At 48.4% G+C, this 25472-nt stretch overlaps 1 protein-coding gene across 6 annotated transcripts in view; it reads left to right on the forward strand.

The window, feature by feature from the left end:
* The first annotated feature begins 483 nt into the window (after window positions 1-483).
* The window catches only part of NDRG3 (NDRG family member 3), a 104065-nt gene continuing 79076 nt past the window's right edge, over window positions 484-25472 (forward strand). For 2 of the 6 annotated variants that reach the window (XM_059733298.1, XM_059733301.1), the window contains exon 1: window positions 490-710. The gene's annotated coding sequence lies outside the window, so the exon portion shown is untranslated. Of the gene's footprint in view, window positions 711-25472 lie in introns of all 6 variants that reach the window. The other 4 variants (XM_019485593.2, XM_006266043.4, XM_006266045.4 and 1 more) reach the window with 4 other exon arrangements.

Below are 25472 nucleotides of genomic sequence, written 5' to 3' on the forward strand. Positions count from 1 at the left end.
AAAGCAATATTTATGCAGTGCACCTTGCTATGTACCCTCTGCCCCGGTTTTCTTTTTGTGGCATGCCAGCACCTTACAAGGTAGACTTTGTGGCTTTTTAGGTACTCCAGCCAAAACCGTTGCCTACCCCTGCCGTAGACCTATACAGGTCCATAGGATTATTAAGCAAATTCACCTCTATTTTTTCAGTTAAACAATTAATTCAAAACGTGCCTGAGCAATCTTTGTGCTGGGCTCGCGCAGCAGCAAGCAGGGGATTTTCAACTGTATGGCTGCACGGTGTAAGCGAGAAGGAAGGCTTTTTGCATCCTACGAGCAGATCGTTCAATCGAGACACAGCTCTATTAAAACCAAAAAACGAGAGCCGGGAAGGTAAGTGCCAAAACAAAACGCACATGCGCACTCCTTAACTCCGGAGGTTTATTAAACGCCCAAGCCTGAGGCGCACGCGCAATCCAGGCTGGGGGAGCACGTGAAAGGGAAGGAATTGAGCAGGGCAGGGTGGGGCGAGGCACGTGGAGGTGCGCATGCGCATTACGGGCAAGGCCTGGCCCCCTTGCGGTGAGTTTTCTGGCGCTGCCGGAAGTGCGATCAAAGACCGAGGCTCCGACCCTGTCGCCTCATCTCTCTTGCGAGCATCATGGAGCCGGAAGGCTGAGGGTGAAGCGGCGTCTCTGCACCCGACATGCCCGCCGGTCCTATTGGCGCAGGTAACCGTGGCTGAGATCCTTCTGCACAGGCCCCGCTCGGCCCCTCCGCTCGGCGCGGCCTGCAGCGCCTGGGCGCCGCCCGAGGAGGCTCCCTCCCTCTGCGCCCGCCCCCCTGTCTTGCGCCGGGCTCGGGACTCTGACACGAGGCGGCGGGTTTAGAGGGGCCCGCGCGGCGGCAGCTGCTCTGTTCCGGGGCAGTGGCGGGACCGGCTCCCCGCGCCGCCTTCTGCGGCCGCCGCCCGGGGTGCAGAGGGGGGGGAGCCCAGGGCCCTGGGCCGCAGCCGGCCGTGTCTCCGCCCCGCAGCGGCCGACCTGGCCCGTGCTCTGAGGGGTGAGGGGAGACGAGGCGGCCTCGGGCGGCGGGAGGGCGGAGCTGAGAGCAGGCGGAGCGCAGCTGGCGGGAGCCGGTGCCGCTCGCGGGTTTGCCCGCCGGTGACCCCGAGCCCGCGCTTCCCGCGCCCGGGGCCTGGCCCTGCCCTGCCCTGCCCTGCCCTGCCCGTCTCGGGTCCCGGGAGGCGAACCGTGAAGCGCTGAAGCCCCAGCGTTCTCTGTGTAGTCTGGCCCCTGCAGTACCCAGGCCTGAGCAGCATCCTGCTTCCTGAAGGCTGCTCTTGTGCGTCAGGGGAAGTGTTGGGCTCGTCTTCAGTCAGGTGTATGGAAAAATGGCTGTGTAGAGCTGTAGTAGCATGGCTGCACAGGGTTGGGGATGGCTTCAGTTAGGTAAAGAAGGGTTGAGAGAGAAAGATTGAAGCTGGACACAATTCAGCTGAGCTTCTGTTGCAGGAATTTTCCTGACCCCTGTCTTCAGGGGTGTTGTTGGCAGACTTCATTTGATTCTGGCTCAAACAAACACTTATCTTGGCTGGGGAATTTGTTAAATATCTAGTATCCCAACTGATGTAAAGTATTAAATGGACCTGTATACAATTCTTTAGTATCTAGACATGTTTCTGTACAAGAAGGTAGTAGCTGCAGTTAAAAGTAAGGGGTGAATAAAACAGAAAATCCTAGTTAGAGGGCTAAGCAACAGTATTGGAAGGTGTGCTACTGCCCTGCCCCCCCCCCCCCCCCCCCCCCCCCCAGACTGAACACTGCACTTGGATGTGGGAAGCCTGGATTCAAATTTCACCTCTGCCTGGATCGGAATAGGACCTTGGATACAAGTTTTCCACTCTGCGTACCTTAACCACCGGGCCATTGTGTAGGTTTGGCATGAGAGGTTGTTTTTGCTTTTTTTTTTTTTTTTCTATAAAATCCAATCCTTGAAAATGTTGAGCCAGGAAAAGAAATCTAGATGTCTCAGTGTGACAGTTGGGGTAGTCATCTAAGTGCATTTCTCTCTTCCTTCATCCATCCACCTGGTCCTGTCTCTTGCAAAGGGGTTGGTTGGGCATGCATTGAGCACACCTATTAGACTGGTTCTCCCATGTGAGATACCTGTAGAAATGCCGTTTGTGAATCCTGCTACTTTATACGTGAGGGAGGCGCTAGGTTTTTTGGTGTTGACAAGACTTCAGTGGTTCTTTGAACATTTATAAGCAGAAAATATAGGCATTTGGTTGAGGGTTTTTTTTCCCCTTTTACCTTTTCAGTAGAGATGTGTGGGGTTGTTTTGGTGGTTCAGGCATCTGCGTGGTTAGGTGACAGCTTACTGTGGGCTTTATGTTGCTATCTAAAGGTTTGACTAGGTTCCAGAGTCCATCCCTGTCGCCCCCCCCAAGTCTAAACCTTGGAGTTTCTGCCACTTTTCAAAAGTTCCGAAATCCCACTTTTTAAAATCATATTCAAAGAATCCATCCTACCACAAACAGTAAATGCGTTAACAGAGGTTAAGATTTCAATGCTTTTTAGAGATGTGGATTTTTCATAAAATTTTTAATTGAAAAATTTTCCAATGCCCTGAATAGAGCATGATCTGATTTAGCATGTTTATTTGACTTGTGTTTAGTAAACAAACTAAAAAAGTACCCCATGTTAATTTTATGTGCCAATAGCCACAAGTATTTGAACTGAAATATTTGAGTAGGAAAAAAATTAAATATAGCACACTTAATGTGGTTTAAATGTTGTATTCAAAGCTTCATGTGGAAAGAAATTTATTTTTATTGGAATACTTGTGAATATGTAAAGACAATGCACAATAGTATGTAATTCCCTTATGCTGTTTGTTTAAATTTAAGGGATAAGAAACCGAAGGCACTGAAAACTGTTGGCACGCTAATTTAAGCACACCCAAAGAACTGTGCATGTTGTGCAGTGGTTGTCCACTCACCTACTTCAACAGAGTTTAAATCTCTTGCACTGAGGTCATTGCGGCACCTCCAGTTTCACTGTCACTACCTGTAGAATCACTTGCACTACTTATTAGTTGAGGCAAATCTGATTCAGAGCTGCTTGAACCACCTTCTCTTTTGCTAAAGGATGGTTTTACCAGCGAGTCTGCGGGCAAGGGCAGCTTATCACACTGCATCTTCTTCACTAATTGTGCTTCTGACTGATTCTAACTCTGAATCTTACTGTCTGCAAATTTATGGACAGTTGGTAACCCCGGCCTTAATGGGCATGGTCACTGGCAGGAGAGCGGGAAGCAAGGTTTGTGCACATGTAATCCCCGTGGAATACTAGTGCTTAATCTGAGAATGGATCTGAGCTCTGCAAATTCATATAGACTGCTTTCTGAACATTAACCTTTAAGAATTTAACATGGTAACTTTACTATGTGATACAAGTGATTATACCCATGTTTACACCATTAAGCAAAAACAGACTTTTCAGGACAAATTTGGTAGTATTTCCTTGCTACAGGGATCTGTGTTTTCCGTTTCCCACAGAAAAATGGAGCAAACTGTGGATTTTACCTTTTACCAGAGGCAAACGCGGATTTCTCGTTTTACTGGAGAAACCTGCAGACTTTGCAGTTTTGCAGCGAGCTTCCTGGAAGCTGGCAAAGTTCCAGCCTGCAGGGGTTGGGGAGGGAGCAGGAGGAGGGTGTTCAGGCATGTACATGCACACTAGGGCTGTGCGAAATGGAAGCATTCCATTTTGACAGAACGGTGTTTCATTTCAACTTTTGTTTCGAGTTGAAACGGCTGTTCCGTTTCATTCCGTTTCGCCCGTAGGATGTAACGGGGAGGGTCAAAACAGGCTATAACTTTGTAATTTCTGGCCAGATTTGGATGAATCTTGTAGGAATGGTAGTCCCTTCTGAGGGCATGATGCGTGCCAAGTTTCAAGAAGATAGGTGCAGGGGGTTCAGAGAAACTGCACCCCAAAGTCTTAAGAGAGAAACTCATGTCGTGTATGTGTTAAGCCACAGCGCGGTCAAAACTGCAGGCACGCTAGCCCCTGTGGAGGCCACAAAGCCTGCTAAGTTTGAAGGAGATAGGCGTGGGGGTTTGGGGAAACTGCACCTCCAGCTGCGGACAAGCAAAACTCGTGACATGGGTGACACTGTTTGTGTCAAGGCGCAGCAGGGTGAAAGCTGCAGGCCTGCTAAGCCCTTGCTGAGGCCATGAAGCCTGCCAGCTGTCAATGAGATAGGTGCAGGGGTTCTGGGTTTGGGGACCCTGCACCTCTGGCCACAGGCAGGCAAAACTCGTGTCATGTGCAGCTGTGTCTGTCTTGGGGCAGAGTGGGGGGAAACCACTGGAGGCCTGCCTGCTAGGCCCTGCTGCAGCCGCAAAGCCTGCCAGCTGTTAAGGAGATGGGTCCAGGGGGGTTCTGGGGCCCTGCACCCCTAGCTGCTCACAGGCAAAACTCGTGTCATGGGTGCTTGTGGAACTGCTGCCTCTCATCAGGCAGCGGGACTGAAAATCCCCTGTCACTTGTCACCAAGAGCTAAGGGTAATAATTGACCACAGTATGAACATGAGCTGGCAGTGCGATGCCGTAGCCAGCAGGGCACAAACTCCTGGAAGAGTGTTTCAGGCTCAACATTAGGAAAAACTGCTTTACAACGAGGGTGTCCAGGCTGTGACCATTACTCCTAGTTTTCCCCAAGGGTGCCCCAGTGAACAGTTGTTCTCCAAGCCCTAGATGTACGCTTCTGATGTAGCAATAAGCTGCTACCAGGTCCCCTTTTAGCCTTCTCTTTTTCAGGCTGAAGAGTCCCAGGTCCCTCAGCCTTTCCTTGTATGGCTTGCCATGCAAGTCTCTGATCATGTGGTTAGCCCTTCTCTGGACTCTCTCAAGCTTTACCGCGTCCTTGTTAAGGTGCGGAGCCCAGAACTGGATGCACTACTTCCGCTGCTATCTCACCAGTGCTGAGTAGAGCAGGAGAATCACTTCTTTGCAATGGTTTTGCTGGAGATGCATCAGTTGATGCATGCCAGCGTATTGTTGGCCCTGTTGGCTACAACATTGCACTGCTGGATCATGTTCATACTGTGGTCAATTATTACCCCCAGGTCTGTGGTGGCAAGTGATGGGGGATCTTCAGTCCTGCTGCCTAATGAGAGGCAGCAGTTGCAGAAGCACCCATGACATGAGTTATGCCTATGGGCAGCTAGGGGTGCAGGGCCCCAGAACCTCCCTGCACCTATCTCGTTGACAGCTGGCAGGCTTTGTGGCCTCAGCAGGGGCTAGCAGGCCTGCAGCTTTCACCCTGCTGCGCCTTAACACACAGTGTCACCCGTGTCATGCGTTTTGCTTGTCCGCAGCTAGAGGTGCAGTTTCCCCCAAAGCCCTGCACCTATCTCCTTGAAACTTGGCAGGCTTTGTGACCTCCACAGGGGCTAGCATGCCTGCAGTTTTGACCCTGCTGTGGCTTAACACATATACAGGACACAAGTTTGGCGCTCAAGACTTTGTGGTGCAGTTTCTCTGAACGGCCTGCACCTATCTTCATGAAACTTGGCACGCTGCATGCCCTCAGAAGGGGCTACTATTTCTGCAAGTTTTATCCAAATCTGGCCAGAAATGACAAAGTTATAGGCCATTTCAACCTTCCCCATTATAGCCTATGGGCAAAACGTCAAAACAGCATCGAAATGGCGAAACTGCAGCCATTCTAGCTTGGGATTTAGTTTTCATAGATGCTTTCTTGGCCTCTCTCCTCCACTTTCCATGTTCCCATATGAATTTCATTCAGCATCTACTGTAACATTAATATTGCATGCAGCTTCCAAATAAGTGCTTTGCCTTTCAGTCCCTGTGGAATCTAAGTAGCTGCCTATATCTTTTATAACATTTTGTCAATTTATAGAATCTTAACTGTTAAATGTTCTCAAGCTTTTAAAATGGCTTTTCTTACCTGTACTGTGATGTAGCTGTTAATGTCCCCCCGATACATATTTAAGCCCCAGGAGGTCAGGTGTTCAGATTTGGAACTTTTGAACTTTAAAAGTTGATGTGGAAGCATAACTCTAGAAACCTAAGTCTAAAATGGCTTGAGGGTTTGTTTGTTTGTTTGTTTGTTTGTTTTGGGGGTTTTTTTTGGTAAGCTCTTTAAATTCAGTTCCACTTAAGTGTTTATGCACTGTAGATTCTCAGCACCTTGAAATAAGCTCACTTTTAGCTATGTATGAAATTAGTGTTTTAACTTATTACGAAATTAGGAGGTTAATTTAGCAACCAAAGTTCGATCCAGTTTTCAAATGAGTAACTGTTGGAACTGAAAATAAAATGAAATATTTTGGTTCATTTTGCTGTGTGTGTCGTGTTTGTTTTTGGGAAGAAGCCATAATACTTTAGGGTAGGGGTTGGCAACGTTTTTGGGCAGAGTACCAAAAACACCCCAGCCTCGACTCGTAAGATGTTGGTGTGCCACGGGCAGGTGGCGGGGGAGGTACAAGGGACCTGTGGCATTGCAGCCTGGACCCCTTCCCCACCATCTGCCCCAAGGCATACGTGCACCTGCTGCTGGCAGTGAGCTGGGCTGGGGCTCCACAGAGGATGGTGCAGATGCTTGGAGTCTCCTTGCTGTCTGCTGGAAGCAGCCTAGGCTGTGCAGTGGATGGCAGAACCTGGGCTGGCTGTGGTAGGCAACCAGGAGGCTGCAAGCAGCCTGCCTTTTTAAGAACCCATCTCTCTTCACTTGCTATAGCTGTAAGACAATTTGGAGCCAATACGAATGCTTTCCTTGATGTGGTCCTAGACTAAGTGTCAGAAAGGCATTTAGTCTCCCTGAGGCTAATTTTATACATGATTGAAAGAAAAGTACATGGAATCTGGAAATTGCTCTGATCTTTGGAGAGGAGTTATCAGGCTTTGGAATAAAAAATAATTTTGATTTAATTAGAACTCCAACAAACTGTAACAAAGTTTAATCTTTTAAGTGGCTGTTATATGAAAATTCTCCTTTCTGAAACAAACGAAAAAAAGTTTCTAATCCAGTTCTCTCAACCAAATTGTGAAGTACAAACAAGGGACACGTACCAGCACAGGGGCTTTTTGGAAATGGGAAGTTCAGTCTGTATAACGTGATCACCAGGGATCCCGGTTTTCTACGGAAAAATGTGGTAAAATGTGGATTTTCTCATTTTAAGGAGAAAGATGCAGGAAATGATAGGTTCCCCCTTTTCGTCTGGCTGGCAGAGTTCCAGCCTGTAAGGGCCTGGGGGAGCGGGAGGAGGCTGGTCAGGCAGCGGGCTCCATGTGCACGTTCACACATGCACTAAGTTAGAACTTTGGTAGTACCTCTCCATCCACAAGGATCACTGTTCACCTCCACTACAGGACTGAAAACTAGGGGTGCACCGATATTTTCTTTGGGCTGGTACAGATGGCCGATTTTTAACCAGCCATATCATATGATACCAATTGCTGATATGCAGATGGGCAGCTTGAAGAGCAGTGTGGGCCGGTAAGTCTGTTGTAGGGGATGAGGCGAGAGGGCAGGGAAGGGGCAAGGTGGGGCATATTGAGGCCCCAGTGGTGAAGGAGGAAGTGGGGCTGGGGCAGGCACTGCACAGCCAGGGTGCCCTCAGGGCGGAGCCAGGGTGCCCTCAGGGCGGAGCCATGAGCTGCTTGTCCGGGGCAGGGTGGGGCACATGGAAGGGTGTGGATCTGCATGTGGGGTGAGGGCTGGCTGCTGCTGTGGGCTGGGCCCAGGGGTGGCACTTGGCTTTTCCCGGTGGGGGACTGGGCCAGGCTGTGCTCGGGGTGGGTGGCAGCCACACTGGAATAGTGGCTGGAGGTGGGGGCTATAGCCAACCCAAAATTTGTTATAGCCCCCCCCCCAACCCTTTCTCCCAGCGCCACCTCTGCCCACCCTGAGCACAGGCCAGCCCCCTAGCCAGGAAGAGCATTGCACTGCCCCTGGCCCTAGCCTGCAGTGGCAGTCTACCCTTATCCCACGTGCAGATCCAGGGGCACATGTCCCCCATGCCCTCCCAGAGTGCATGCAGTGGTGGGAACCCCACCCCGCGCCCCCAGGACAAGCCTTTCGCTCTCTGTGTTGGGAGCCTTTCTTCCTTCAAGACTCCTATAGCTTCTTCCTCCTCCTGCCTCTAGTTCAAGGCAGGCTCACATAGGGCAGGTCATCTGATTCCTGTACTTCTACCCTGGGTCCTCCATGGTCGTCTACCCCTGCACCTGGCATCCTTCTCTCTCCTCGCCTCTCTGCTCATTGGGGAGCTGTGATAAAGCCTCCATCAGCTAAGAACAGGTGTGTGTGTGTGTGGTGGAGGGGGAGGGAGAGACCTGAAGGGAAAGAGCTAACAAAGCCACTGAAGGGGGAGAGGGGGAAAAGCTGCCCCCTCCCCACCCCCAAATAAAAGGGATATTTTGGATACCTGCTCCCTCTAGTAATGGGGGAGGGGCCACATTACATACCTTCATCCCCTCCCTGCCATGCGTGTCACATGGGCATCCCACACTCAGTGGATAGCATGGGCAGCCTGACTCCCTCATTTGCTGAACATGCAATGCGTAATTTGCTCCCTCCCACAACACTAACTCCACCCCCAGGAGTTGGGGGCAGAAACCAGAAACCCAGGGAGGAGGAGCATGGAGACCTTGAACACCTTCCCCACAGCAGTGAGTGGAGTGGTGGACAGGCGGAAGTCAGCAGGCCACATGTTATCCGTTTGTGAGCTGTCAGTGGGGCTGCTATGCTCTAAAGCACTGGTTCTCAATTTTTTTTTTTTTTTCCCAGGACCTATTTGTAAACATTGACCTGTCCTGACCTAGTGCCCCTCACTCATGACCCTGCTCCCAGGCCCTCAACGTGTGGGGCAGGGAGTGGGTGTGTGGGGTTGGGGGTGTTATATGTGGGGCATGGTGGGCCCCCAAGTAGCCTTTTTCAGGCTGGAACTCTGCCAGACTGCAAGGGAAAATCCACAGTTTCCCATGTTCTTCTCTTTTAAAGGAGAATCCATTTTTAAAGTTTGTTTGCAACCCTTTCATATATTCTTGCAACCTACTTTTGGGCCACAACCCATGGGTTGAGAAGTGGTGCTGTAAAGGACATTCTAATATTATAAAAACCTTAGTCTGTCTGTCTCTGTCTGTCTGTAATACTTTATTCTCACTGATTGGTTGTCTGAAACAGCCAATCGGCGTGTTCCAACTGTGTTTTGGACAGGTGATGGGGGCATGGTGGAGCACTGCCATGATGGTGGGGACAGAGTGGAGGGAGTGAGGCTGCTGGCCTTGCCCCCTTCCCCCGGCCCTGCTCCCTGGAGGTGGTGGCGACAGAGCGGAAGGAGCAGGGAAGCGAGGCCCTGTACCTGAAAGGGGAGCGGGCCCGGCACTGCAGTGACGGTGGGGATGGTAGGGGGAGCAGGGCTGGTCCTCCAGTGGCGGGAAGAGCTGGATGCCAGTCTCTGCCCCTGCCTGCACCCCCCCCCCCCCATCCCGATCATTTTTTGCTAGTTGCATCATAATGAATGAGCTCCTGTAATGGGCTCTGCTACTGCTATTTGCCTCTAAGATATGAAAGATTGGGCCTTTGTGGATTTTGTGTCTTCTTGAAAAGGGCACCCTGGTTTCTTTTCAAATGATATCTCAGAAGATATACCTTGTGGCAGGTTCAGATTTTCCAGGCACTGCTGCCTGGATTCACTGGTGAACATCTCAACAAATTAAATTTTCCTTCTTGTGATATTCATTTTGTTCATGCAGAGTTTATGGTGTTGCTATAACTGATGAAGAAGGGTTTTGTACCGTGAGTGAAAGAGCATCAGGCTGTGTGTTCCATGTGCCAGTGTCTGTTTCTGTTAATGAGACAAGGAATAACTACACCTTCTACAATGAGGTGATTGGCTCTGTGGATGCAGGGAGACCAGAGGATGTAGTGTACCTTGATTTTTAGCAGGGCTTTTCATATGGCTTCCCACAACATTCTCGCAGGCAAGGTAAAGAAGTATGGGCTGGATGAATGGACTGTAAGGTGGATAGATAACTGGCTGGAGTATTGGACTCAGAGTAGTAATCAGTGGCTTGATGTCTAGTTGGCAGCTGGTATCAAGTGGAGTGCCCCAGGGGTGAGTTCTGGGACTGGTTTTGTTCAGTGTCTCCATCAGTGGCCTGGAAGAAGGCATAGAGTGCACCCTCAGCAAGTTTGCAGATGACACCAAGCTGGGGAGAATAGTAGATATACTGGAGGGTAGGACTAGGATTTGGAGTGACTTAGATAAATTGGAGGATTGGGCCAAAGAAAATCCTGTGAGGTTTCACAAGGGAAGTGCAAAGTTCTGCACTTAAGACGAACAGAACAGGCTGGGGGCTGACTGGCTGAGCAGCAGCTCTGCAGAAAAGGACCTGAGGGTTAGAGTGGACAATAAGCTGAATATGAGCCAGCAGTGTGCCCTTGTTGCCAAGAAGGCAAATAGCATGCTGGGCTGCATTGGTAGGTATTTTGCCAGTAGGTCAAGGGAAGTGATTATTCCCCTCTATTCAGCACTGGTAAGGTCACATCTGGAGTACTGTGTTCAGTTTTGGGCCCCCCACTACAGAAAGTATGTGGACAAATTGGAGAGAGTCCAGAAGAAGGCAACAAAAATGGTGAGGGGGATGAGGGACATGACTTGTGAGGAAAGACTGAGGGAACTGCACTTATTTAGTCTAAAGAAAAGGAGACTAAGAGAGGATTTAATAGCAGCCTTCAACTACCTGAATAGGGGTTCAAAAGAAGATGGACCTAGATTGTTTTCAGTGATGGCAGATGACAGAACAGGAACAACGGTCCCAAGTTGCAGCAAGGGAATTTTAGGTTACGTATTAGGAAGAATTTTCTCACTAGGAGGGTAGTTAAAACACTAGAACAGGTTACCCAGAGAGGTGGTGGAAGCTTCATCCTTGGAGGTTTTCAAATCCTGACTAGACAAAGCTTTTGGCTGGGATGATTTAGTTAGAGATGGTCCTGCTTTGAGCAGGGGGTTGGACTAGATCAGCAATTCTGTACCTTTTGCACCTTATGTCCCACCTACATAAGGTCAAAAAATCCTGGTCCCACTGGTTGACGTGTGTGTGTGTGGGGGGGGGGGTCCCCCCAGAGGCCAATCAAAGAGCAGTGGGGTGCCACCTACAGGACCTTTGCGTCCCACCGGTTGAAAAACCCTGGATTAGATGACCACCTGAGGTCCCTTCCAACCCTAACTCTATGATTCTAACTACCTGTGTTTGACACTTTTCTCAGTGGATTCCTATAGATTTCCAGCCCTGTAATGAAACTGTAGTATAAACCTTGTATTGTTTTTATATATATTAAATCTTAACTTTTGGCACTAGTTACTTGCATGACATGGAGCATTATAACTGTCTATGGCAGGGGGCCTCAACCCCCCCCCCCCCCCCCCCCCCCCAAAACCCTTCAAATAAGGCCTGCAGAGTCATGGCATCTCGCCTGTGGGACTCCTCATGGGTTGGGAAATTTGGCAGCAGGGGAACAGTGGCAATTAATACTGCCAGCCCTCCCCTGTTGCCAAATTTCCAGGGCTGCTTCTACCCAGTGTCCGCTATGACACCAGCAGAAGCCAGAGCCACCACCTGCTAGCAGAGGCAGGGACCTGAGCACAACTCACCCAGGTCCTGCCACATGGTGTCACCACCTGCCCACAGGCTGGATCAAACTAATTGGCAGGCCAGATCCAGCCGGTGGGCCTCGTTTTGCCCATCCCTGTTCTAAGTGTTATGTCTGTCTCCACCCCCTAGGCTAAGAAGAACCACTGAGAAGTAGGGTATAATAGGCCTGATGGTTTAATATTTAAAACTCTTCCAAAACATCAGAGTTCTGAAACTTTGGTTGCCCAGGCTTCTGAACAGTAATAGTACAGTTTGAGTTTTTAAGGGCTGTGGTTAATTGACAGTCTAGTCAGTTCCAGAAAGAAAATCACAAAAGCCAAAAATAGTTGAATGTAGCTCCATGCACTGTACTTCTGATTATTTTCATAGTTTTTAGAACAGTAGTTCTCAATGTCTTTAGACTTGTGGCACCTCTCAGGAATGCCAGCTCTTAGTGTTCACTTGTTTTTTGACTATAGAAAAATAAGTAGAGCTGTTCTGTTGCAAATAATGCTGATTACAACAGGTCAGAATATTTTTTGAGACTTTTTGGATTCCTTTTAAAATCTCTGGGTTCATTTTGTGAATTATGTTGCTACACTTAACAGTGTTAACATCGTGTGACACCCTGCAAAACCCTTGAAAGGATCTCAAGGTTCTGTTTTAGAAACAGAATTACTGTTTTAGAATAACATTTATCTGTATCTTCTTTTATTCTGTTGTTGTGCCAATCTAAATAAAAGGGGAATATGCTTGCAAAACCTCACAGTAAACAGTTTCAATTAATAGGATATTCTGGTCTAATCATTCTAATATTATAAAAGCCTAAGTGTCTGTCTGTGTGTCTGTTGCTTTATTTGCACTCTGGTTGGCCATCTCGGCAGCCACGCAGAGAGCTCCAAGAGTGGGCAGACTGCAGGTAGTGCTGGTGGAACACTGTCATGATGTGGAGGGCTGAGACCAGCTGGCCTGGCCTGCCCCTTCCCCCCCCCCCGGCGCTCTGTGGGGGAGATGGGGGGGGGGGGGGCGGTGGCAGCATGAGGGGTGTGGGGAATAGAGTTGGACCTATGGTGGTGGCGCAAGGAAGGTGGGGAATGGGCCCAGGCCTGCTGCAGCATTGCAGAAGAGCAGGCCCAGATGCTGCCATGACAGTGGGGACAGAGGGGAAGGAGGCAGGAGGTGACAGAGTGGACAGGGTGGGGGGTGGGCATGGTTTGGGGGTGGGGTATGCTGGGCCTGGCCTCAAAACGTTGGGGGGGGGCACCAGGCCCGGCATGGCCCCACAACGTTGGTGGGGAGGGCAGGCCCAGCCCCAAAACAGCAGGGGCTGGGGAGGCACTGGGACTGGCCTGGCCCCACAACGGCAGCAGGGGGGGCGGGTGGGCCCAGCCCTGCAGTAGAGGGGAGGAAAGGGAGAGCAGGCCCAGCCCCAAAGGTGATTGGTGGGGGGAAGGGGCCTGACGCAGGCATCTGTGCCCGCATGCACCCCTCCTGTCATTCTTGACAAGGCAATTGGCTAGTGCTGTCATAAAGACCTACATTGTTACAGTGTAACAAATGCATTATTTTGGTCTCCTTGAGCTGATTATACTAGGTAATTCAATCAGTGGCTTTAGAGCATTGCCACTGAGTAACAAAGGGACTTAGAGGATCACAAAGAAGATGTGTAATAAGATTGCAGAGAGATACTGTTTTGATGATAATGTTACCATAAACCAGTTATTCTCAAATAGGGTATTGCAAGATGCTGCGCTGTATTAGCACTGTTAGGTATGCAAACACCTGCACAGTTCACAGGATAAACCCAGAGATTTCAGAAAGGAATCCATAGTATCAAAAACTTTTCTGACCTGCTGTGGTCTTTTTGGGAGTTCATGTGCTCTGGGAGGTGTGGGGGAGGGAGGAGGTGCTTTTAATTAATAGCTCTGAGAGCCTCCCTAATTAAAGTGCTTGGAGTGTCATGTGTATCAGTGTCCCCATGCTGAAAAATGGTGGCAAGGGCTCTTTTAACTAAAGCTTGTCGAAAGCTGCCATTTTTCAGCACAGGAAAGCTGATGCACATGATGCTGGAGTCTGCTGAAGCGTGGTAATTACCACACTCCAGCAGACGATAAGTTAATCAAGTCTGGTCTGACACGTTGTAATTACAGCACCTTGGAGCAGCCTCAGTGTACCTGTACAGGTGCCCTTTGAGTTCTTTGCAACAAAATAATTGCTCTGTTATTTTTCCATATTCAGAAAATGAGTGAAAGCTAACAGCTACATTTTTGTGGGGTGCTTGGAATTTAAAAAGATTAAGAACCAGACATTAACTTTACTGTGGCATACAAGGTCTGAGATACCTACCATATGTTTCATTCCTAATGGTGGGAACAGATTATCAAGGAGAAGCCATTACACCACCATTTCTAAGGGTGAGTAGATAAATGATGCAATTATTTTGGAATAATTTGCCTCTGAATTTACTCCCAAACGAACTTAATCTTCAGTAAGGAGGAGATGCAAAACCAAGCTGGTTTAGTGCTTAATGCCAGTATTACAATACTTGATGACTTGGTAGAGGGGAACAAATTTGCCTTCAGCAAAGGCTACCCTAGGGTTGTATTGAATAAAGGAATAGATATAGGATGGGTATTCTGTTGAAATTTGCCTGTGTATGAATATCCTCACTTTCTGAGAGATAACTTTGCAGTAGAGGGAGTTAAACTGGCATAGGGCTGTACATCATGTGCTTACTCCAACTTGCTGTGAAGCAGAGCCAGTATACTCCTGTAGGAAGTATGTTCTTTAACTGTACCCTAAGAGAAGCCTGGACAGAAATCTAAGAAAACAGGAAAAAATACTCCTTGATAACTACAAGATTAACACTTAACTTTGTCAGTGACCTACATCTGGTTTCATTGTATAAGTGAGATTCCTGGCCTGGACTCGTAATCTAAGCATCCTTTCTTGTAAGCTCCCTCTTTCCCATCGATGGACAATCCTATTGGTGTAATTCCTCTGAATATTGTGAAATATACAAAATGCCTGATAGCAAGGGCTGGATCTGACTTAAGGTTTGCTCTGGCAAGGGGAATCAATGGCATGGAGCACTCGACCTCCACTGCAACACTCCCTTCCACTATGGAACCTGCTGTTCTACCGCCCGTTTGTCCTAATTGCAGAGGGGATGGAATTCAGTAGTGAGGGGAAGTGCAAGTAAGTGGCCACTCTTGGGAACAGAGACTAGCAGTCTATGGCTGGGCTAGGTCACAATAGGTGGCCCACATCAGCAAAAGGTTGCCAATCCCTGCTTTATAGTTTCAGTAATGTTAAGGGAGTTTCAGCTTGGCTTAATGTCACTTATTGTTGTTGGTCCATGATGACTAGAGAATGATATTTAGACATTTGCCTTTAGAAATTGGCTTGCTTTAGAACAGTGATGCAGGGGAGTGGCAAGGGTTAATAGGTTTCTAAAATCTGTTTGTGTTACCTTAGAACCCACAACAAAATAGGAACATGCAGACTTAGCATTAGGTTACAGTGACCAGCTGTAACTTAGGGAGAAATCCCTGGCTTTGATAGAATGGCCAAGTTCGACCAGAGATGCCCAAATTAAGGTACCAGCAAATGACTAAATTAAGATGCATGCATGTGATGGGTTTAGGGAAACAAGGGATTATGCTGACAGGGCAGAACATGAACAGCATGATGACCGCCAATCAGCGGTACCTGGTTTATGAAGATTCTTCAGGAGAAAGAGAATACAGTTGGGATCCTGAGGCCACCATGGGCAGTGGGCACACAACCAGCCCGTCTCGCCCAACCCATTGTGGGGGTGGGCATTAACCCCCAACCTCTGAGAATGCTGACGTCCTTCAAACAAGAACTACGAGGTAGCACTCGCATACTAGCCAGATGTACAGTCTCCCTGTGAAACTTTAAGACTGGTAGACAAGTAGTATTGTGTAATCATTTTGCTTACTTTGCTTGCATTAATCTTATTTGCTATCACTGTGTATCAGTAAAATTCTCCTCTTATCTAACGGAGGTGTCATGGTCAAATTTAAAAAGGTTGGGCCTGCCCAGAACAAGCTATCAGGACTGGTTCATAAACCCAGTGCCAACAGTCCATATCTCTCAGGATCCCTGTCCCTTGGCGCTTTTTTTACATGTTTAATCAGTCATATAATGAGACCCTGTCCCTTCACATGGGTGACCTAAGGGTGATGTTCTGTTTATGGGACTTCTTGTAGCATATACCAAGGCAGTGTAATAATTTTCATACTTAGATTTTGATACTTTTATTCTCCAAAAATTGATTGGCAACTGAGCATGAATATTTTCCTCTAAAACTTGTGAAATGCAGATCTGTTTTAGGCTCCTCGTTGGGAGTATCCAAGATTTAGAGGAGCAAAGCTTCATGTTTTAAGCAGTCCTTCTTGGTTTATTAACAGTTGCTTGGGTAGTGAAGTAGATGGAATTTTGGTTCTGTCTTTTGAAGGCTGACACTTTGACTTGTGGGTGGAATATACAGACTCTGTTGTGCTACAGCCCCCAAAATGCCATTGGCAGTTCCTTGCAGTCGAGGATGATGGTCTTATCTGTGAGTCCGAAGATGGCTGATGAGGCCTATCTGGGATTGACAGACCCTGTTGCACCTCAGGCACATGTTTCCATGCAAGATGGGTAGGCTCTGGGTTCTTGATTCTGTCTGTGACATGCTGCTTCTGCCACTCCCACTTTTCCACCTCCTGTTTTCTTTGTAAGGTTTCAAAGGACTGAGATCCTTGCAACCAGACTCTTCCTCCATTTGGAGTGGTCCTGGGTCATAGTCTCTCATGAGTTGATGTCAATGTTGCATTTTTTTCAAGTTAGCCTTGAGGATGTCCTTGAAGTGCTTTCTCTGCCCTCTTTTTGAGTGTGTAACTTGACTGAGCAGGGAGAATAAAACTTGTTTCAAGAATTTGGAGCCAGACATCCGGATGATGTGGCCAGCCCAGAGAAATTAATGTCAGGTAATCATCACCTCAATGCTCATGGTGTTTGTTTGTGAGAGACCTCTAATGTTCATGCATCTGTCTTACCACTGGAATGATAGCTGTTATAAGAAGAGGGATTATAGGGATTATAAAAGGAGAGCATTAAACTTGGATGCGTATTTAGATCTTGACCTTCCTAGCTGAAAGTTTACTGTGTTAGCAAAGATATGTAAATATGGGAAATGTTCAAGCCTGTACAAGTGGCTAATGGGACCTTGGCTATCAGAAACTTGGAGAAGCAGAGGACAGCAGGGTTGATAAATGGACTCAGTGGGTTTCAACAAGGTTTTTATTATTTGGAGAAAGATGAATGTACCAAGATCGAAATCGGAGTAAGCTAGATGCCACATACACAGCTGCTTTAGATAGTTAGTTCCAGGACAAGGATATGGAACAAAGATGGACTCTTCAAGAAAAACTTCTTTCTGCAAAAAGTAAAGGAAGGGCCATTCCGTGGTAGCTGCCATGTCAGCAGCTGAGTAAGTGGACAGGCTCTCATTTGAGTATTGCTCTCCCTTTAGACACTAACTTTGATCTTTTTTCTCTTGTTTTCCCTTCTGAGAGACCCTGTGTCAGGGGTGAGCAATTATTTTGGGTGGAGGGCCACTTACCGAGCTTTGACAAGCTGTCAAGGGCCGTATGAGTAGCCCCACCCCTTGACAGGTGTCCCCCTGGTCACCATCTTGTGACTGGAAGTCCTGCCCTGTAACCCCTGACCTTTGCCACCAGAAGTTGCTCCTCTTGCCCCCAGAAGTACTCCTTTCAGCAAGGGGTTTTGCCATCTCAGAACCAGAAAAATACCAAATTATATTCTAAAAAGTGAACATCTAAAACATTCATTAATTTTATTTCAGAAAATTTTTGTCCTGGTTTACATGCGTTTGTGTAATGTACGTAGAGGTGATTGTATATAATAGCTTAAAATTAAGTCTTATTCTTGTATATTGTGGCAGGGTATAAGTTTGTGGAGGGCTGTGGGTGTATGGGTATGTAGGGTGTGGGGGAGGGTGTGGGTATGTCTGTGGGGGTGGATAGGAGTGGGTGTGGGGTGAGGGAGCATGTGGGTGTGTCTGGATATGTGGTGTGTGGGTGGGTATGGGGTTTGTGGGGGGGATGTGGGAGGGGAGGGTGGCTGGAGTGTGTGAGGGGGTGTGGGTGTAGAGGTCTGCGTGTATGGCAGTGTGAGGGAGGTGTGGGTGCATGTGTATGGTGGGGTGTGCATGCGAGACTCACCACGCGCGCACACGCCTACCCCTGGGGTACCAGTGCAACCTGGTGCTCCCCAGTCCTGGGATGCAGCCAGGAGCCATGTGGTGCTGGAGCAGTGCATGAGCAGGAAGGCAGGGAAATGGCTGGGGGTGGGGCAGGGCTGTGCTCCTGGGTCCTACTGCCCTTGGTTCCTGTCATCTTTGATAGGCAGCCAGGAGCAGATAAATGGTTTGGTTTTGTTTTGTTGGCAGGACTGCAGCAGTTCCTGGCATTGAAAGATTAAAACCTGGGCAGGTGATAATGAATAGAGCAGGATTTTCAGCAACTGAGAACAAAAGTGCATTGCAGAATGTTGGCTCTGGAAAACAATTATCTTTGATTCTCCAGGTGGAGGATGGAAAGATTTATTTTTCCCCATTATGAATAAGAACGTTAATGCAGGGGATTAGTAGTTAACTGGGTGGCATCTGCTCGTGCACTTTTCAGACCTAGAAGTCAAACACTTTGAGGACTTGTCTGCACAGAAATTGTAGCTAAAATAACTGAAAAAACTGCAGTTCTGTTGGTGGATCCATTTACTCTGAGTAAAAACCACTTATTTTAATACTTTATTACATGTATTTGCAATGCTTTTATTCTGAAATAAACGTATGTGGACAAGCCCTCAGTTGCAGTGCTGTTAATGTTGTGTAGGTATTGACTATCAGCACCATGTATTTGATTTGACTGAGGGCTTACACAGGGTGTGGTTGGGTATTTGCACTGTTCTGTGCCCTGCTCAGGGCTCCATTCATCCTGTTTATTACTTTTGTTGGTGTTCTAACTTATTTTCAGACAACACAACTCTGACCAACTCCCTAAAAAGTCTCTGGAAGGGAAAAGATGGCTTAAACTGAGTTTCTTCAATACATTTATAGTTCATATATAATTCTTTCCTATGCTTTAATCTACCTAGCACAGTGTACTGAGTGATATAAATAGAAATGAATGAGTGTATCATTACATAGGAACATTTTGGTTCAGCTCATCCTAGCTTCTGCAGAGCTCTTCAGTTTCCCTCTGGGTGTTTTATGCTTGTTGATGTTTCCTTGTTCTGTTGTTTTAAATTTTCTCTTGGTTTCTGAAACTGTCAGGTGGATCGCGCAAGTCAGGGCTGTCCAATTTCTGGCCCACTGTGGTGCTCACTTGGCATGGGCCAAATGCCACACGCATGGGCAGGTGGGTGGGTGGGCAGCCTGGTTCTTCTCTTCCAGCTGTGCATGCTACACAGTCAGTCCCCCCCACCCTCCCCCCACATCATGCCCTCAATGCAAGCATCTTGGCTACCCCCACCTCCTTCTGGCCATGCGGACTTCCCACTTGCAGTGCAGGCAGCCTGGTTCCCTCTTGATGTGCACATGCAGTGTAAGCAGCCCAGCACCCTCCCCTGTCACACAGGCACTATAGCCCCCTTCCACTTTGCTACCTGCCCCCAGAAGCAGGGGCAGGAAGTAGAAGCCAGAAGGGAAAGGGGAACCCAAATAACCTGGCCACTGTGGCAAGACCAAGTGGGAGGGAATGGCAGCTGGGCATGAGGTTATGGACTGCATGCTAACCCTTCAGGGGCCACATGTACTCCATAGGCAAATAGTTGGACAGCTCTGACTTAAGTAATTTGGAGGGACAGGGACAAGATCCAGCTGTCAATATAACCTGTGGTTAAAGATTTCATTTATGTTTGATATGTTAGTGGTTGCCTTAATTCTGTGTAATCATTAGTGTTCTGGGTAGGAAGTTCTGCAAAGCCTTTCTAAGAAGCCTTCAGTTCATGTAGGAGGCAGACACGCACATGACAAGTTTCTGGCACTGTTTCTTAAGGACTTCACCAGTTCTATCTGTTCCTTCATTTGTATGCAGGCTGTAGCAGAGTACTGTCTTTTAAGAAGACGGGGACTGAATGCATGCTAAATGGTTCACAGCTTGCTATATAAGAAGTACCAGGGCTGTTCAGAGAGCACTGCAAGTTTAATGTTGTGAAAAACCTTTGATTTAGTATCCCATGATGTCCTTGTGAGAAAAGTGGAGGATTGTGGAGGATCTGAAAGGCAGTCAGGTGAGTGAGAAACTGGCTGTAGGATAGGACTCAGAGAGTTGTAGTGAATGGATCTGTGTCATCCTGGCAAGAAGCGGGGAGCAGTGTCCTGCAGAGTTTGATGCTTGGTCCAGTACTTTTCAACATCTTTATTAACAATTTGGATGTGGGAGTGAAGAGCTCACTGGCCAAGTTCACAGATGACACCAAGTTATGGGGAAGCGTGGTTACGCTCAAAGATAGGCAACAGATACAGGCAGACCTAGACAAGCTAGCAAGTTTCCGGATCAGAACCTGATGAAATTCAATGTCGAGTAATGTAAAGTGCTTCACCTTGGGATGAGCAACTACCAACATACCTACAGGCTTGGCAATATCAAACTGACTGACTAGCATCATGAATGAAAGGGACCTGGGGGTAATAATAGACCACAGTATGAGCTGGCAGTGCAATACTGTGGCCAGTAGGGCAAATTAATACTCTGGCATGCATCAATCAGTGCATCTCCAGCAAAACCAAGGAGGTGATTCTTCCACTCTACTCAGCCGTGAGACCGCAGCTGGAGTACTGTGTCCAGTTCTGGGCACCACACCTTAACAAGGACATGGACAAGCTTGAGAGAGTCCAAAGAAGAGCCATCCATATGATCAGAGTCTTGAAGGGCAAGCCATATGAGGAAAGGCTGAGGGAGCTGAGACTCTTCAGCCTGAGGAAAAGAAGACTAAGAAGGGACCTGGTAGCTGCTTACTGCTATACTAGAGGAGTACATCAAGAGCTTGGTGAGGAACTGTTCACCAGGGCACCCGAGGGGAAAACCAGGAGTAATGGCCACAAACTCCTGGAAGACCGATCAGGCTCAACATTAGGAAAAACTTCTTCACAGTCAGGGTGTCCAGACTGTGGAATAAGCTCCTTCCAGAGGTGGTGCAGTCACCTACCCTGGAAATCTTCAGGAGGAGACTAGACAGTCACCTTGCTGGGGTCACCTGACCCCCAGTTATCTTTCCTGCTTGGTACAAGGGGCTGGACCTGGTGATCTTCTGAGGTCCCTTCCAATCTTCCAATCTATGAAAGTCTTGGGACCCTTCCCCCTAACCCCTGACTTTTGCCACCGGAAGTCTCTCCTTTTGTCCCTAAAAGTACTCCTTTTGGCAAGGCGGTTTGCCATCAGAAACAGAAAAATACCAAATTATATTCTAAAAATCAAACATCTATTACAACATTAATTTGATTTAAAAAAATATTTTTGTCCGGATTTGTTTGTGTAGTATACATAGAGGTGATTGTATAATACCTTGAAATGAAGTCTTACTCTTGCATATTGTGTGGGGAGAACATGGAATATATGTTTGTGGAGGGCTGTGGGTATGTGAGTATGTGGGGGAAGGTGTGGAGGTGGGTTTTTGTGGGAATGGATAGGTATGGGGGGATATGCTGTTTGGGGGTGTGTGTATGGGTTTGGGGAGCATCTTGGGGTGTGTGGATATGTGGGCTGTGGGGGGCTGTGAATGTGTGGGGGGAGGGTGGTTGGGGAAGGTTCTGGCATGTGTGGAGGAGGAGGATGGCCGGGGTATGTGAGGAAGTGTGGTGTGTACATGGGGAGTGTGGGTGCCTACAACCCCTGTCATCAGCGGCAGCAGCAGCCCATAAGGCCTTGGGGTGCTCAGGGCCTGCAGCAAGTGAAGCCTCTACCAGCGCTCCTGCCGCCTCTCGCCCCTGGTCTGCCACCGCTGCCCTTCTCTTGCCACTTCCCTACGTTCCTTATCAACAGCATTGCTGCTTCTCCACTGGCACCTCCAGTACCATGCAGTTTGCAGCTGCATGGCCGGGTCTACAGAACGCAGCAGGATCCGGCCCAGCCTGGCTGGTACTGCACAGATCCAGCTGGGAATCGTGGGGCTGGGCCAGTCCAGCTCCTGCTGCATCCTGTAGTCCAGCAGTGCAGCCGGGAATCACTTGGTGCTGGAGTGGCTGGCAGATGCGGGGTGGGGGGAAGAGAAGTGCCAGACGGGAAAGTAGGGAAATGGCGTTGGCAGAGGGGTGAGTGGCAGCAAGCAGGAGTGCAGAGCCACACCAGTACCTCAGGGCCCAGACCAGTGGGGGCCCAGGGGAGGGTGGGAGGAGATTTCTTCGGTTTATAGATTTCATAGACATTAGGGCTGGAAGAGACCTTTCAAGATCATCAGGTCTAGCTCCCTGCCCAAGAAGCAGGAAGTCAGCTGGAGTCAAACGATCCCAACAAGATGGGCATCCGAGTGTTTCTTAAAAGTGTCCGGAGTAGGTGCTTGCACCAATTCTGGGGGGAGTCTATTCCAGGCCCTGGGGACTCGGAGAGTAAGAAAAGTTTTCCTTATGTCCAGCCTAAAACGGTTTTCCAGGAGTTTGACAGGAGCACAGAACATGGGCTGGCAGGGGCTTTATAGAGCTGGGCCGGGCCGGGCTGCACCAGCAGGAAGAGGGGCAGAGCCAGCCTGGGCCCCGCACTTCTGTCCACCTGCCCTAGGCCCCTGCCAGCCCTGGCCCCAGGTCACCAGCACAGACCCCCACACTCCTGCACAGCTGTCACTGAGCTCCCATCTGCTGCCACTTGCCCTCCTGCCTGCCACCTCTGTTACCACCATTTTCCTGCTTTCCTGCCTGCTGCTGCTGTTCTCCCCCCCCCCACCTGCTGGCCACTCTGGCACCACTTGGTTATCTTATCCTTCAGCTTGTCCCCTTCCTTATCCAAAAAATCCTTTCAGCTGTCTGATTGAAGCTTATATTTTTGTTCTCTCAAACTCTCTTCATATGACTTGCCTTCCAAATCTTCTGTTGTTTTTATCCCCCACCTTTAGACCCTCTCTAACTTCTCCACATCCATTTTAAACTGAAAAGCCCAGAACTGCACGTAATAATAAATTCATAGATGTTAGGGTCGGAAGGGACCTCAATAGATCATCGAGTCCGACCCCCTGCATAGGCAAGAAAGAGTGCTGGGTCTAGATGACCCCAGCTAGATGGTTATCTAACCTCCTCTTGAAGACCCCCAGGGTAGGGGAGAGCACCATCTCCCTTGAGAGCCCATTCCAGACCTTGGCCACTCGAACTGTGAAGAAGTTCCTCCTAATGTCCAATCTAAATCTGCTCTCTGCTATCTTGTGGCCATTATTTCTTGTAACCCCTGGGGGCGCCTTGATGAATAAAACCTCACCAATTCCCTTCTGTGCCCCCGTGATGAACTTATAGGCAGCCACAAGGTCACCTCTCAACCTTCTCTTGCGGAGGCTGAAAAGGTCCAGTTTCTCTAGTCTCTCGTTGTAGGGCTTGGTCTGCAGGCCCTTAACCATACGAGTGGCCCTTCTCTGGACCCTCTCCAAGTTATCCGCATCCCTCTTGAATTGCGGCGCCCAGAGATCTTTGATGCTCCACCTTTTGGCCCGATGGGCCAGATGAGTAGCACTGGGCTAGTTGGTGGGCTGGACTGAACCTCATGCTGGGATTGGCCCTGGGATCCTGGTGCCACCCTCTCCTGTCAGGATTGGGTCCCAGGACCTGGTACTGCCCCATCCCACCAGGATTGGGCTTGGAGGCCTGGTGCCACCCCTTGGCCCCCAACCAGGATTGAGCCCTGGGGCCCAGTGCTGCCCTCACATGTCAGGATTGGGTCCTGGGGTTCAGTGCTGCCCCCACCTGGCCCTGTGCTAGGATCAGGTGCCCAATCCAAAATGCAGGGCCCAGAGCTTCCTATAGATATGGAAATTTGGCATCGGGGAAGCAGTACCACTGCCCCCCCTTCCCCCCCCACCAAATTTCTGGACTTGGAGGGGAGCCCTGTTGACTGGATGATATGGTGCTATGGGCTGGATCTGGTATGCAGGCCTGGGGTTAAACATCCCTGTTTAGGTCAGTAGGAGCCTACCTTTTGTCAGGAGTGCCACAAATAAACCCCACACCTCCCCCAAGTGACAATGTAATCCCCTTCTGCTTGCTTTTTTATCTGTTCTCTGGGATGCCTGAACAATCTGCTCTGCTGTCTATTTCCTGCCTTGTATTCCTTGTTTGATCTGCTGCTCTACTTTCAGCTCCCTTCCCTAATCTGCCACTCTGCCATCTGAATCCTCTCCCCAATGAGCTGTGCCACACAAGGCTACCTATGCCTCTTGTGGCAGTCCTGCCACAGGTTGGCCACCCCTGCTCTAGGCAAGGCCTAAGCAGTGCTGATTAGTGTCTCTAGTGGGTTATGGAATAGAGAAAATCCCACACAATTTACTGATTCGTTTTGATGCACTGGCTGGGGGAGTAGTTAACTGATTGCACGATTTCACAATGATTACACACTTAATTTATACAACACAATTTTATTTTAAAACTCTTTGCTACGTATATAACACTGCTTAGCTTTAAGAAACACCACAAACATTAAAAACACAATAATTACATATATCAGAAACAATGCTCCGAATGCACTTCCTTCCCAAACAATACTATAAGAATTAGTGTTACACAAACAACTACAATTACAACTAAAAGTTAAATTTGAATCAATACTATTATTTTTCATATTATACTTACAGTCCTAGAATTCTGAGAAGCCAAATACCAAAATACGGTTTCATTCCTCAGTAGTACGATTCAGAGGGTTGGCCTCAGTAGTACAGTTCAATGGAATGGGCTCACCTCAGCAATACAATTCAATAGGCTGGCCTCAGCAGTGATAGGACTAAGTCCCCTTCCTTCAGTCCCTTTTAGGTGTTCCGCGGCTTCAGCATGAACTAAGAGATTCGTGTTCACGGAGAGGTTGGTTCAGGTGATCAGTCTGACCCAGGCTACACTTGTGATTCTTCCTTCGTTGTTCTACAAGTATAGTCACCTCCAAATTGGGACAGTAAGTTACAGTTTTTATTGAGTGAGCTGCTGTCAGTGGGCTCCTCCTACTCAACCTGTCATTACCCCCAATTTGGGCTCGGATCTTACTCAACAGTTTCTTTTGCCTTTGTTGAGCATTTTAAATTACCTTTGGGAAACTTCCATATCACTGCAAATGCCCTTTTCTTACCAATCTGGTCAAAAGGCCTTAGGGTTTGATCTCTCTGAATTCAGGATATTTGCTCTCTTTGTAAAAGACTTCTAAAGATAAAATTTAAATTAAGACTTTAAGCAAAGTCAGGACCTTTTGCACGTAGTCCCAAAACAATGACTTAGATAAGGAGATAAATCTTATCTTCTTGCTGAAACTGGCTAATGGGCAACCTTTACAAACATTCAAACTATTTCATTCAATATGGCAATTAGGGTAGCAGTATTGTCTCCTATGTCTTAGGTGGGAGCCCTATTACTGAGTCAAGTCAGACAGGATGACCTGACAGTGCACCCCACCAGGTGGTAAGAATCACACACCAGGGTGAAGGCTGGGTGAGTAGCCCACCATGGCTGGGATAAATTCAGCAGTGGGGCATAGGCGTTTTGTCTTCAGGCACCAGAAGACTTGCATGAGGCAACCAAGACTCAGAAGGGAGGAGTGCAAGGAGCTGGACTCG

This window comes from Alligator mississippiensis, chromosome 9 (assembly GCF_030867095.1).
Source record: "Alligator mississippiensis isolate rAllMis1 chromosome 9, rAllMis1, whole genome shotgun sequence".
Taxonomy (NCBI): domain Eukaryota; kingdom Metazoa; phylum Chordata; order Crocodylia; family Alligatoridae; genus Alligator; species Alligator mississippiensis.